The sequence below is a fragment of the Bidens hawaiensis genome, unplaced genomic scaffold (genome assembly GCF_021521415.1).
Source record: "Bidens hawaiensis isolate Kalapana, Puna unplaced genomic scaffold, B.hawaiensis_p1.1 tig00044483_1, whole genome shotgun sequence".
NCBI lineage: Eukaryota > Viridiplantae > Streptophyta > Magnoliopsida > Asterales > Asteraceae > Bidens > Bidens hawaiensis.
In genome coordinates, this window is record NW_027505894.1 from 63,976 (window position 1) to 76,499 (window position 12,524).

The following is a 12,524-nucleotide window of genomic DNA, read 5'->3' on the forward strand; positions in this document are numbered from 1 at the left end:
ACTCAAAATCCTTATATTATTTTTGTTTTCTTCAATCACACAAATTTCTTTCAAAAACTCCATCTTTCCAATCAAACCCATTTCGCCCAGCTTCCAAAACCCAACAATTTCCCGTCAAACACCAATCTTTAACCTTCATCAACCTCCATGGCCGCTGCTGCTGCTCTGAGATCAAAGTCATCCAAAGCCACCGCGTCTTTATCATCATCACTCTCCAAATTCAGATGCTTTCGTAATAATAATTCAACCCACCACCGAATACCCAATTCCCATTTCACTTCTTCAATTCCCAACAAGTTACATCCCCATAATCACCAATCTTTCAAACCCTTTTCACTCTCCGGTGAACTTATTATTATTAACAATAACAGGACTCTTGTTAATCTTGCTGCTGCTGCTGGTGCCGGTGGTGGTGGTGATGAATATGGGGACCCACCTGAGGTTTGGCAGCCTCCCGGTGGCGGGGTTGTTTCTCAGGCGGTTCCGGTATCGGGTTCGGGTTCTGGAGAAGGGAGTTGGGGCGGGGCGGGTATGGGTAATAGTTTCCCGACTCCTAAAGAGATTTGTAAAGGGCTTGATAAGTTTGTCATTGGTCAACAAAGAGCCAAAAAGGTTAATGCTTTAAGAAGTATGTTATTGGTTATTATGTTATGTACTTATGTCATTTGCTGTAATAAGTTTTTATGCAATGATACAGGTGCTTGCAGTGGCAGTTTACAATCACTACAAGAGGATCTCTGGTGACGGTTCAGAGAAGTAAGCGCCGTTTGTCTTGTTTTAGTTGGTGTTTGATTCTTTGAGCTGCATACTTGTGTGATAAGTTTGCGATTACTTGTTGTGTCTTTAAATGTAGAAAATTTTTGTTGGTATTTAGATAGAGTTGTGTGATTAAGAGGTGTTTTTGGTGTGCATTTTGTAAACAGAATCAGATAATCTGTCACGAGAAAACGTGGTGCTTGAAGTTAACTTTTGATTGTTTTCCAAATTCAAATTTGTTAATAGGAAGTAATGGATAGAATAAGTTGATACAAGTTATTTTAGTCCTACCTTTTTATAGGTTTGTATCAAACTGATTTTATTGACCATAAACTGACAGAAATTGCAGTTATCAGATAATCACTTTTAAAGATTAATTTTGATGATCATACATTGTGATGGAATTATTGTATGCAAGTTAAATAGGTACTAAATGCGCCTGATATATGCTATTAAACTTGCAAAGTTAGGCCTTTGAGGAACGACAAGACAAATGCCATGGATGATGATGATGATGATGGCGTAGAACTTGAGAAAAGTAACATTCTTCTAATGGGGCCAACGGGCTCAGGTATTCTTTCATCTTCCAATGTGATTATTCAAGCATTTTTTGGATTTGTATTTTAACCTATGTACTTGTTATTTATTTGAAAACAGGGAAGACATTACTTGCAAAAACACTCGCGCGCTTAGTCAACGTTCCTTTTGTTATTGCAGACGCTACTACACTCACTCAGGCATGCTTTAATTCACATTAAGTTGCTAAATAGTTTCGTGAGTTAACAGTGAATTTCATGCCAATAAACCTCAAGTAATTTGCAGGCGGGATACGTTGGGGAAGACGTGGAGTCCATTCTATACAAGCTTCTTACCGTATGTGTCTTGTATAAATTCTATTACATACAATGCGCAGTTTAGACATTTGATCAGTTGTTATTAAACTACATAATTTAGGTTGCTGACTATAACGCAGCAGCTGCTCAGCAGGGCATTGTGTATATTGATGAAGTTGACAAGATTACAAAGAAGGTATTTTTGTAATTATTTATCATAATATTGAACTTCATTATATGTTACAGCTATTAATTTCTTAATTTCATGATTTTCACAGGCTGAGAGTGTTAACATTAGCAGAGATGTATCCGGTGAGGGTGTGCAGCAGGCATTATTAAAAATGCTAGAAGGCACGGTGCGTCATTATGTTACTTTATTTTTCGTGTATGGAGAATAAATTATTTAAATAATTGACCTCTGTATCAGGTAGTCAATGTCCCTGAGAAAGGTGCACGGAAACATCCTAGAGGAGACAACATTCAGGTAAATTGCACCAAGTTTGTTGTTCAATTCTTGGTTTTTTTCGTATCTAACGGTAACTGTATTTGTTTTAGATTGATACCAAAGAAATCCTGTTTATCTGTGGAGGGGCCTTTATAGATTTGGAAAAAACCATTTCAGAAAGGTATTTGTTAGTTAATAATATTTTTTTTTGTTTTATGAATTAGAAATAAAGGGTAGTTTTGCTTGTTTCAGACGGCAGGATTCTTCTATTGGATTTGGGGCACCTGTTCGTGCAAACATGAGAACCGGAGGTGTTACAACTGCTGCTGTAACTTCGACCTTATTGGAGACTGTAAGTTATCACAAACAAATTTAATTTTAAATTTAGCATTCTATATTAATGGTGTTAATGTTTGTTTTTCAGGTTGAAAGTAGTGATCTTATTGCGTATGGTCTGATACCTGAATTCGTTGGACGGTTTCCAATTCTTGTCAACTTATTAGCTCTTACAGAAAATCAACTTGTCCAAGTATATTTTTATTCCTAAGACTATTTTGTCCACTTTTAATGTTAATAATTATGATTACTCTAACAATAATAGCCTGAGGAGCAATAATGTGTTATGTTGTAGGTATTAACAGAGCCGAAGAACGCGTTAGGCAAACAATACAAGAAGTTATTTAAGATGAATGGCGTAAGTCTTTCTCCTCATCTTCATCTTTCCATTTCAACGTGTTTACTAATGTAATAAATGAAACGTCTTTTTACAGGTTAAGCTACATTATACAGAAAATGCTTTTGAGATTAATTGCAAGAAAAGCAATAACTAAGAACACGGGTGCTCGGGGATTGAGGGCGTTACTAGAGAATATATTGATGGACTCCATGTATGAGGTTTGTAACTTTTGTCTATTTGTTCAATTATATGCGTTTTTTTGTTAATAATAGTGTGGTAAATGATTTATGAATTTGTTGCAGATTCCTGATGTAAGAAGCGGTAAAGATATTATAGAAGCTGTGGTGGTTGACGAGGGGGCTGTCGGTTGTGGGGCTAAAATCCTCCATGGTGAGGGTGCATTTGAGTCTTATCTGTCACGACATCATAATGTAAAAGATGTGGCGGCAGATGGCGGAGCTGAGGCTGAGGAGGCGGAAACAGAGGCGGAGTTGCCGTCTGTCGCTGCTTTGTAAATTACAGGGAGATGGTATTTATTATATGTATGTATAGATAATGTGTACTATTCTATAAGCTCTAATGATGAGGAATAATGATTTAATAAGTTAAAAAGTAATGTGAAAACATAGATTATAATAAGTACATGGAAGCATGGATGGTTATTTTATTAAAAGAAATAATAAATATGAAATTATGGGTGAAAGTAGGATCCTAAATGTTAAGCTGTAAGATAACATTATGTAATAGTTGTAAAGAGTGTACACCAAGGATTGATGTTGCCCACCTACTCCACCCTTTCATCATTCCATTTTTGCTTTCAAACTCAACCAAAGATTACTTTAATGATATGGAACTTTTAATCTTTATGGATGAATCAAGATAATTTAGTAAACACATTGGTGAGGTTCATAGCATATTACAATAACAACAGTGTGTTTTAGTGTTTATTGTTTTTTTTTCTTTTACCGAAAATAGTTATTAAACATATTAGAACTTTCACATTGGAATCTCTATTTACATTCAAATCATTTAATTAAATAACATTTTGATCCATAAAATTTGTTTCTTACAAAAATCTCTTATATTTAATTCCTCATCGTTGTACATATTCGACTAAATAATACTTGTTTATCCTTTCTTTATTATATTTTCCTTTTTCACATTCACAACAAATATATGAAATGAATATTTAAAATGGTTTTTTTCCTACTTAATGTTTTGTTTATCATATCGACTACGAATGATCTTGTTATTGTTGGATGATCATACCCGTTGAAATGAAAAATTTTCCATTTTTCTCTATTCACAATAATCATACTTGGTTAGTTAGTTAGTTAGTTAGACATAGCTTTTAGTTTGTTACACAACATCTATTAACAGCGGTTTTCCTTTTTGTGTTGCTTTTATTGTACTAAGGTGAATACTAGCATTTCTAATTTAACTTGTATAATGTCATGACCCACCAAACTCATCTAGGGTTTTGCGGAAGTCTTCGAGACAACCCGCTCTAAACATAAACGAATTTTAAACACTTAAAAAAATAACCACTCATTAAAGTGACTACCATCATCCAGCCAAAATTAAGAATTGGCGAGGGTTTTAGGCTAAACGAACTTTTTAGTTGAACGTTATTCTATACACCAGACATTAAAAAAAAGGTAAAATCGTGTCAAAAATTGTAGAAAGCCACTATGAGTTGTCGTGTGTTCTATTGGGTGGAGGGTAATTTGGTTAAAGGAAACATGACTCTAACTACACATGAACAAACGTCCCGTTAAAAAAAGAAATCTTGACGACTCGTTAAAAATTCTGAAAGCACCGTTGGAAATCTGGACAACCCGTCACTCATCATATGAACAACCGGTCCAACACGCAAGTTGTAAATAAAAAATAAAAAAAGATAAAAGTTACAAAAATAAAAAAATAGTGAGACGTAGACGGGAGACGTGGTTGACTGAAGGAAACAACTTCTTTCTTTCTGTTTTTTTAGTTTTACAGAGAGGACAGAACAGGACGCTTTTGTTCAATTCAACAATCAGTCGATCCATCAGTTCGTTGATTGAGATTAATAATAATAATAATAATGGATTTGGATAACATCGAGTGTTGAAGAAACACTAACCGGACCCCCGACAGGTTACTGGTAACCTGGGGGTTGGAGAGATGTTTCCCACGAGGGGTTAGACCCTTGGAAGATGGTTCTTCTGATAACCTGCAAAACAGACACCGTGAGCTCGTCACTGAGAAGGGGGGGGTTCCTCCTTGTGACCACCCTCCGGCGTGAGAATCAGACTAGATTGCTCTTTAAATATAAAAGTATATTAAGAGATTGCTAGAGCAGATATCAGGTATATTATGATGATAATGTAATAAGATATGATAAGATGAGATGGTCATACCATTTGTGGTATTTATAGCCGAAGGTAGGTTTCCAAGGGGTTTAGCCGGCCCAACACGCTACCAACTGTAACCTATGCACGTGCCCTGCCTGTGAGTGGTGGATAGGTAGCGGCTGACACAGAGCAGGCGTGTCGTGCACTCTTCCTCTTCTGCCAACTACAGGCTAGGCACGTGGTATGGCAGGAGTTGGTGGGTAGGCGGCGGCTATTGGTCACAGTGCTGTGGCGTGCTGTCTGCCATGCTGCTGTCAGTGAGCTGTCGCATCTCTGATCAGATCTTTTGCCCATACCTCGTCAGGTACAGTAAAAGATCCTTCAGTATACGGACTGGCTTATTTGGGCGGGAGTATTCCCCCTCCCGCCTCTGTGCGGGATTGCTCCCGGCTTGGCTCATTCCTTCAGGTGACACTGAACGATTGAGAGCTAAGTGCCTTGTGCGTGTAGCCATGCTGCGCGGGTGGCCTTCCCTAATGGCTTGTATCCGAGGCTGCGGGGACAGGCGGAGTCCTTCACCATTGGGAGGCATTTCCTGCGGGACCAGCTTGCGTACTGCGCGTAAGGACATCACGTCTCTGAGCATGGTTGGTCCTGCGGATCCAGTTGGTCTCTGCGCAGACGTCCCTGTTTAAGGTGAGTCTTGCGGGTCCAACTGGGCTCTGCTGGGACCTACCTCTTCAAGTCCCCCCAGTCCAATGTTCTTCTCATGAGTGTTTAATGAAGTGAGGTGAACTTTTGGACTTGAGCAAAGGGTTTTGAAAAGGGTTTTGTAAGGTTTTCCATGGGGATTCTTTCCGCGGAAGTCCTTGTCACTTGCAGAAATGCCCGAGTTTCCTGCTTGGTCTTTGGGTATGATGCGGGTAGGTCTGTAACCTCCTCGCAAGTCAGGAGCATTGAGTCCCAGTTGTATGTATTTTCCATGAGGTTTTGGTAGTTCTGAACATAGTGATCAATTATGTTAAGACCACCAATTCCATCCTGGAGCTTCAAACAACGTAGTTCTCGATGTTCCCGCTATGCGGGGATGCTATTTCCGTTTCCGCAAGCATTGCCCAGAAGATCCTTCTTGGTTTCAATTCCCAGCGGAGCGCTAGGTATGTGAAGGGTTTTGCCTTAACACTGTACCTGCGCTCGTCTTACGGTTACTTTACTCTCAAGGTATTCCTGGCGTCAATTCCCTGCGGGTGCTAGGTATGTGAAGGGTTTTGCCTTTACACTGTACCCGCACCTGTCTTATAGTTACTTGGTTGCCGAGGTACTTGGCTTCAATTCCCTGCGGGTGCTAGGTATGTGAAGGGTTTTGCCTTAACACTGTACCCGCATCCGTCTTATGGTTACTTGTTCGCCAAGGTTTTCTTGGCTTCAATTCCCTGCGGGTGCTAGGTATGTGAAGGGTTTTGCCTTTACACTGTACCCGCATCCGTCTTATGGTTACTTGTTCGCCAAGGTTTTCTTGGCTTCAATTCCCTGCGGGTGCTAGGTATGTGAAGGGTTTTGCCTTAACACTGTACCCGCATCCGTCTTATGGTTACTTGTTCGCCAAGGTAAGGGGGTATTTTCCCGCTTCTTTTTAAATTTTGAATTTTGAAATTCGAAAGGTTGGTGAAAAGATAAGTCCAAACCTTTGAAACGTCGTGCGACGGTTTCTTCTGACTGTGTCAGGACGTGCAGGGAGTTATGGTGACGTGACAGAACATGGTCATTCCAGTTGCTTTTTTCAGGCGCGTGGGCAAGGGATTTCGAGCGCGTAGCCGCGAAATCTCTGGCATACGTCCTTGTGACAGATGTTGCCAGTTTGCTTTTGCCACGCGTCATAGTTTCATTGCACCTTTGATTTCTCTCTCTTCCGTATTAAATTCATCGCATTAATTGCGATTGCTATATAAAGGGGGAGAAGGTTATTTGCAATTCACACTTTCTACTTTCATCTCTTCTTCTCAAGTAATTTCCGGCGAATTTTTCTGTTCAGTAAAGCATTACCCTGAAATCTCTTTTCGTCTTTCTTCCACCATGTCTTCTCATGATGCTGATGACCAGAAGACTGCTGGCGAATGCCAGTGCTCTCTTCCTGTCGATCTGTACCAGTATATCATCAGGAAGTTCATGCTCGAGTCTCTCGAGCCTGAGTTTCCTGAACCCCACCATACTGTGTACGATGCCCCTAGTGGCAAGATCGGGGTTTATGCTGCATTCTTTGTCTACGGGAACCTTAGGTTTCCGTTGACAAAGTTTGTGTACCGTGTCCTAGAGAGGCACGGTGTGCACCTGACAGAGGTGCACCCCATGGCCATTGCCAAGGTCCGGCACTTTGAGTGGGTGTGCCGGATACTGGGCCTTGAGCCCCTCGTTGATCGCCTGATGACCTTCTATACATGGAGGTGCATCCAAGGGTGGTACACTCTTACAACCCGTATCAAGGGTTTAAAGATTTGTACCACCGAGCGGAGTCTTCGCTCATGGAGAAGAGAGTTCTTCTTCATATCCGCTCGCGCCATCCCCATCGCCATGAAGTTCAAGAATGGCCAGGCGCTTCCGAACCTTCCCGCCCTCAACTACGAGGAGGCGGAATGGTTCTCGAAGATTTCCCGGGTCCAGTCCCCGGTTTTCCGTTTTCCGGAGTCGGCGATGGTGATGTTGGGGATGAGCCGGGTGTGGAAGGCGGCGAATGCGGATAAGGTTCCGATCGTCCTTGAATATGGTTCGAACTCTGTCCCTTATGGTACGTCTTGTTTCATTTTGCTGACTTCGATTTTTACTAACTTTCTTGTTGATTTCAGAGGGGAACGATCTTCAGTCGCTCCTGAATCCGCGGGAGGAAGATGGTCCCGCGCGGATGGGTACTCGTGCTCTGGATGAGAACGAGTTGCCCATCTTAGAGCAGACCGCGGGTCGGTTCGTGGAGGTTTACCCGCCGGGCCAAGAGATCCTGAGCCACCGACGGCCAGGTAAGCCTATCTTCTACCCTGAACCCCTCAATGCTGTGCCTGCTGCTGGAGTTGTTGACATTTCTTCTTCTGAGGAATCCGCAGAAGGTCCTCCACTGGTGCGGAAGAAAAAGGCTGCCGCCGGGAAGGGTAAGGAAAAGGTGTCTACTGCCGGCCCGGTAGTCCTATCTGACTCCGAGTCAGACAGTGCAGAGGTGGCGGGGAAGCCCGGTGGTGAGGAGACCACCGCTCCGGAGGCTGTAGCTGTTACCTCCGGGGAGGCAGCGACGACGACGGTTACCGGTGTCAAGAGGCTGGCTCCATCGGGTTCGCCCCCGCTCGTCCGTGCGTTCAAGCTCAAGAAACCCCGTAAGTACCCCCACAATTCTTGTCTAGATTTGTTGTTTCAAATAAATTTTTCCAACACTTTTGCTTGTGCAGGTGTGGATGTTGACGCATTCCAGGGTGGAGTTGGAGCAAGTATTCCCCCGCCAATGACGGTAGGCTCGGTCAGCCTTCCCGAGGCGTCGACCCAGGCGCCTGCGTCTGCTTCCGCTGGTTCCAGCCTTCCTGAGGCTGTTCCAGCTGAGGTGTCTCCGCCGGCCGTGAGTGCAATTTTTACAGCATCTTTCACGGAGCCGGCGGTTACTGTTGCTGAGGAGGCGGTGCCAACAACGGCTACCACAGCGGCTGCCACTATACCTGCGCCACCGGCACCGACGGCCGGACCATCAGGTACGCGCCGGGCTTTCCGCCGATCTATGCCACCTTCCCGTCTGCCTGACCTGTTGGATGGATTTCCTTTAGGTTCAGGTGATGGGTTTGGCGGCTATCGGCCTGTTATTGACCCTACAGGTACGTAGGGTTCTTTTTTCCCTTATATATTTTTATCATCTTTTCCTAACTGCCTTTGTTTCTTTTGCAGTGTCGGATTCCAATGAAGTGTATGTTCCAAGATGGAACATACGCCGAGGAACAACCCTTCGCACCCCTGTGGAGTGCGTGGACTGGGCTCGCCACGCTGCTCCTCATGGTGCGTTGGGGGAAGCCATGGCTAGCTACCAAGAGGGTAGGCTAACCAATGAGCTTCGGGTTCTCCAGGCCCGGACGCAGCCCCGCGTCGAGCTGCTTTGTCGTGAAAACGACAAGTTAAAAGCAGCTCGCGCCAAAGATGTATCTGAAGCGCGGGCTCTTCGGGAGGAGAACCGGCAGTTGGCCGCTGCCGCAGCCGAGAAGGAGAAGGCATTCAAGGCCCTCGAGGTTGAAGTCCAAGCGCGACTCGAGGCCCGCTCCAAGGCTGCCCAAGCTGTGAATGAACAGCTTCGGCTGGCCAAGGAGACTGCGCGAAACTCAACTGAGAGGGCTGCCAAGGCTGAAGCTGTTGTTGAGCCGCTTCGCGAAGAGAATGAGCAGCTTAAATGCAAATTAAAGGCTCTTCAGCATGCTCATGACGCCTTGGCAATGGAAGATGCCAAGAAGCTGCAGGAGATCCTTGACCAGAGGGGGGTGCTTGACCGCACTGAAAGGAAACTCAAAAGCGTCGAAGAGGCTGCCGCCAAGGAAGTTCAACTTGCCAACCTTGATAAAAACGGAGCCGAACGTGCTTACAAAGAAAGTCAAGCTTCCCTCCAATGGCTGCTTCGAGAAGCGTTGCCTCAGGTATCTTTATCTTTTTCTTTACGCTTTCCGCTCGTAATTAGAAAATGTTCTAACTTGTATTCTTTTGTAGGTTGCGCGTCGGGTCCTTTCAGAGACCTCTTATGACGATGCGATGAGCGCAGCCCTCAACGCTTCTCATGAGGATGGGGAGAAGACTGGCTTCCTGCTTGGTCTAGGGTTTGCTGAGAGAGGCTTTCCGCCCTCCAACTTCCCTTTATTCAATGTTAATACTGAAGCTGCTTATGACCAAGCTGTGAACCAGTACGCTGCCTTCCCGCATCCAGTGGTGGAGAAGGTGAATGAGGCTGCTGCTGCTGATGATGGGCTAAACATCCTTAAGGCTTTCCTTGGGCAGCCACGCTCAGACGGTGCTGGTCCAAGCGGAGGTGGCCCTGAAGCCTGATCCTGAAGATCTCTTCCCACCGCTAGGATAGACTTAGCTTTGTATAGATTTCTTTTAGGCGGGTAGTTACCCGGCCACTGTTGTAATACATCATTGAAATATTAATCTTTTTGCGTATAAGACTGTTATTTCCTTCTTTGGGTTCCTTGCTTTATAAACTTATGACTTGCATACTTAGTTTAAATTAGCAATTTTCCAAGTGTTCAGAATAAGAACCTTTGAACGTGGTTGATAGTGGGTTAAAGTTTCGCTTCCTCCTTCGTGGTTGTGCGGGTAGAACCGTCACTTGCACTTGGTAGGATGGCTAAACTTTAACTTTTATCTAACCTGCGTGCTGGTTTTTCTTACTTTTTTAGGATAAGTTAACCTTTGAACGTGGTTGATAATAGGTGAAGTTTTGCTTCCTCTTTCGTGATTGTGCGGGTAGAACCGTCACTTGCACTTAGTAGGATGGCAGAACTTTACCCTTATCTGACCTGCGTGTAGGTTTTTCTCATCTTTTGAGGATAAGTTAACCTTTGAACGTGGTTGATAATAGGTGAAGTTTTGCTTCCTCTTTCGTGATTGTGCGGGTAGAACCGTCACTTGCACTTAGTAGGATGGCAGAACTTTACCCTTATCTGACCTGCGTGTAGGTTTTTCTCATCTTTTTAAGAATTTTGTTTTGAACCGTTCGACGCGCGGTTGTCGATAGGTTAGTGTTCATTTTCCTTTCATGATTCATGCGGATGGACCGGCACTTTCATTTAATGGGATGAACTCTTTCAACTGACCTGCGTGAAGGTTTGCCACGTTATTGGGTTCGTGCGGGTAAGACCGCCTTCCCACGCAACGACTTCACGTAATGTGAATGTCGTCACCAGTGTTAACCGTTCGACGCGCGGTTGTTGACAGGTTATTATTCAGTTTCCTTATTGATTCATGCGGATAGACCGGCACTTTCATTTTTGGGTGCTGAACTTTTTCCCCTTCAACTGACCTGCGTGAAGGTTTGTTACGTTATTGGGTTCGTGCGGGTAGGACCGCCTTCCCATGCAATGATTTCACGTAATTATGCGGTGAAAACCGGCATATTAGTGTCCAGAAAAGTATAAATGTAAAATCATCAGCTTCGATGTTCTAGAGAGAATCATTTCCATTAGAAGTGGCTCTTGGCCTTTTCTTTACAAATTGGAATTGATTTACATGCAAACTGTGTAAATGAGCTCCCTTCCATGTTGTTGGGATGGGAGCGCCATCGAGCCGACACGCACCTGTTTCGGGATCTCGTTCTTTACGCAGCATGTAGTCTCTATTGAAGCTGATTTTTTATTCGTGTTTACCCCAGCCGTGGTTCCACACGCACCTGCCTGCTTAGCTTTTATTTCGCCACGAGGTGCGCGAGCGTCCCATCTCTGACGAATGTTTCGACCATGTCTTTTACGTCTATGCATTCTTCAGTGTTGTGGCCTTTTGTTCTGTGATAGTCACAGTATTTGCTCCGATCAGCATCGTGACGATGTCGGATTTCTGGAGGCTTTGGCCATGGGAGCTCTTCAGTAGCAAATATGTCAGTGACGCTTTTGGTAAGTGGCGTCCATCTGGGGTTCCGGTGCGGCTTTACATTATCCCTTTCACCCAATCGGTGCTGTAAGCCGGATGAGGTGTCAAAGTTTACCCTTGACTGCCAAATGCCTTGCTTCCGTTTTTTGTTCAATCGGGCGGTGAGGACGTTGTCCTCTCTCGTCCTCTGGGTGTAAAGGTTTGTGTTCTGCGGAAGGTCTCTACCCAGTTGCTTCTCCGTTTCCGCATAGCGTTTGGCTGCTGTCATGATGCCATCCCATGTGGATGGCATTCCATCTTTACCCGTTAGGGTCCGGATAAGCTCTGGGTCCTGCGCGCCCTGGATGAAGGCTGCGCGAACAAGATCCTCGCTGATATTGCCCAAACTTAACTTCTTTGAGTTGAAGCGAGTGATGAAGTTTGGCAGAGATTCATCTTCTTCCCGTGTGCATTTGAGGATTGTCCATTGCTCCTCGGTATACTTTCGCTGCTGGCTGAAGTGCTGGCTAAACTTCTGCTGGAAGTCTGCCCAGTCGTAAATGTGGTTAACCGGTAAACGATCAAACCAAGCCCTAGCAGCCCCCACCAGCGTCATTTGGAACATGTAACACCACGTGGGTTCCGTCCAATTGCTAACGGTTGCCCCCGCTATGAACCTGTTCAAATGATCGTCTGGATCAGATAGGCCGTCATATGTGCCTATGTTAGGCATTTGTTTAGCACTCTTCGGGGCAATTGCTTCAGCAATGTCCCTTGCAAATTTGGACGTTCCTGCATTTGTAACGTTTGGTCTGAACGTTTTAGAGAAGTCTCGTGGATTTCCATCTATGCTTTTTGGTTTAAAGGCTTGTCCAAAATGCCTTTTCGGTTGGGTTTTCGTTTCTTTACAC

General features: G+C 44.2%; 1 pseudogene across 1 annotated transcript; it reads left to right on the forward strand.

The window, feature by feature from the left end:
• Positions 1-3,353, forward strand: LOC143615820 (CLP protease regulatory subunit CLPX1, mitochondrial-like; annotated as a pseudogene). The gene is made up of 14 exons (XR_013150545.1): positions 1-612; positions 698-756; positions 1,227-1,327; positions 1,414-1,514; positions 1,579-1,629; positions 1,711-1,785; positions 1,868-1,945; positions 2,017-2,073; positions 2,145-2,215; positions 2,287-2,386; positions 2,459-2,563; positions 2,666-2,728; positions 2,805-2,928; positions 3,013-3,353. The product of XR_013150545.1 is annotated as a CLP protease regulatory subunit CLPX1, mitochondrial-like (transcript).
• The last annotated feature ends 9,171 nt before the right edge of the window (positions 3,354-12,524 follow it).